The following is a 2500-nucleotide window of genomic DNA, read 5'->3' on the forward strand; positions in this document are numbered from 1 at the left end:
AAACCAAAGCGAGGGGTCTGGGGGTTCGCCCCCCCCAGAAATAGACTTTGTTTTGTGGACACACTGTACAGTGCCATCCAGAAACGGGTTGTGATAATGAAAAGGAAAAAAAGGCGTGAAATGTGTCATAAATCCAGAAATTGTGCGTTGGAGTTTATCTGTAATGAGCACAGCTCGGAGCCGGCAGCAACATTTCACTGTGACTGTAGCCTACACTGTACATTATATGTGACAGATGAAAGAATCTTGAATCTTGAGATTTGTGACCCCGGGGAAGGAAACTGGTAGAGGGAAAATCACCAGGGTTGGCAAGTATGTTCTGACCACTGATTTGACATCTCACTAGAAAGCCAGGCATCTCTGTCTGTCTGTCTCACGATTATCTCGAGTACCCGGCGCTGTATGGAGTTAATACTGTATGTGGCCGGTGTATTGCTCAGGATCCAAGGAAGTGCAGTGTTGCGTGTGAAGCTGTTTAGATCAGTGCTTCGGCAAAAAATTCCCCCCAACATCTATTTGCTTCGGCCCATTCCGAACAGGCCCACCACCTGTACCCAACGGCCACTAGGACCCAAGGTTGGGGGATTTTTTGGGCACATGCAGATAGCCTGCTCGATTCATCATCCAGAGTAGGCTCTAATCACTATGGGTCTTGGCTACACTGTGAAGACAGCTAACACGTTATAGGTTTGTAGGCTATAAACTGCCATAACAGCCCGATATGACCAGCCCATGACGTCACCATGAAGTCATGCTATGTGGTTGACATGAATGCTTTCAGCAATGTCATTATACTGTACTATAATGGCAGGAATCTGTATGTATGTATGTATGTATGTATGTATGTATATGTGCGTGTATGTATGTATGTGTTTGTGTATGCATGTGTGTGTGTATGTGTATATGTATGTATGTATGTATGTATGTATGTATGTATGTGTGCGTGCATGCGTGTGTATGTATGTATGTATGTATGTATGTGTTTGTGTATGCATGTGTGTGTGTATGTGTGTATGTATGTATGTATGCATGTATGTCTGTCCATATTTTGATTGCAGAGAAAGCTGCATGCATTAATAGCCTACCGGAGGCCACAGCCCGTTCCACGAGGACACAATGTTATACACCACCTGTCCGGCACGTAGCTCAGGAGGTAGAGCGGCCGGCTGGGGATCGCAAGTGTGCCGAAGTGTCCTTGAGCAGGACACCGAACCCCAAAATCGCTCATGTGGGGCACGTTGGTGCAGTACCTAACACTGTTGCCTCACAGCAAGAAGGTCTCTGGGCCTTTCTGCGCAGAGGTTGCGTGTTCTCCCCCTTAAAACAGATTGCTAATGTTGTCTGTCCCTGGTGAAGACGGACAGGAGCACTTGGTTGGCCCCCAGAAGCGTTCCCTGCATGCTGAACTTGGGGGCTGACTTTGGGGGAAGGACGACACAAATAAGATGAATCCCAATCTGAGTACGCAAACCACCCTTGCGGCCTGAGGCCTGAGCACTTAATTGACGTCAGCTGGAAGGGCCAGAGGGTGCAGGGCCGTGAATTAAATGGGACAGCACTTCCAGCGGCGTGCCAACGATTCCCAAGCCAGTTTAGCTCAATGCCCCTCCCACTTTGTTTTCATTGGCTGCCGCGTCCCTCCGACGCAGAGGCTGCTCTGATGCGCTCCTCAGCTCTCCGCTCGGCTCTGCAAATTGACCGATTGACGTCTGTTTTAATTTAATAATAATAAAACAATTATGTTGGGTGGGATATGTTTGCAGCATGTGGATTTCAAGATAAATGTTGTATTATCGGCAAATGTCATCATTTATGTGTGATGCACTCAGATCATGACTCAGATGCACTCAAGCAGTGTCACATGAGATGCGGTGGACTGTGGGTATTTTCTGCTCCTATGTCCGCGAAATTGCAGACTTTCTGTACGTGCGGTTAAAGTGCGCAAAATGGCGGCAGTGGCGCACTTGTGGACCTAGCAATTCCGTTTTGTGACTACCCTGAGCCCTTGTGGACTTAGAGGGAACACGCATGTAAGGCCACAAGGCTGCAAGTGCTCTGCACTTTCGCCTAAGTGCACGATTTGGGATTCGGCTATAAAGTTGTTTGTTTTGTTTTGAAAGGGCTCTGCACTAGTCAACCCCCAAAACACACCCTCTGTGTCTTTGTGATGGTCTGCTTGCTGTCTTGTGATGGTGCCGTCTGGTGATGGTCTGCTTGCTGTCTGGTGATGGTGCTGTCTGGTGATGGTCTGCTTGCTGTCTTGTGATGGTGCTGTCTGGTGATGGTCTGCTTGCTGTCTTGTGTTGGTGCCGTCTTGTGTTGGTGCTGTCTTGTGTTGGTGCCGTCTTGTGTTGGTGCTGTCTTGTGTTGGTGCTGTCTTGTGTTGGTGCTGTCTGGTGATGGTCTGCTTGCTGTCTTGTGTTGGTGCTGTCTGGTGATGGTCTGCTTGCTGTCTTGTGTTGGTGCTGTCTGGTGTTTGTCTCCCTGTGCAGGACAGTGG

General features: G+C 48.6%; 1 protein-coding gene across 2 annotated transcripts in view; it reads right to left on the minus strand.

The window, feature by feature from the left end:
* The window catches only part of ptprfa (protein tyrosine phosphatase receptor type Fa), a 102968-nt gene that overhangs the window by 9251 nt on the left and 91217 nt on the right, over positions 1–2500 (minus strand). The gene's annotated exons all lie outside the window — the stretch shown is intronic.

The sequence above is a fragment of the Borostomias antarcticus genome (assembly GCF_949987555.1).
Source record: "Borostomias antarcticus genome assembly, chromosome: 10".
In the NCBI taxonomy this organism is placed as follows: Eukaryota; Metazoa; Chordata; class Actinopteri; order Stomiiformes; family Stomiidae; genus Borostomias; species Borostomias antarcticus.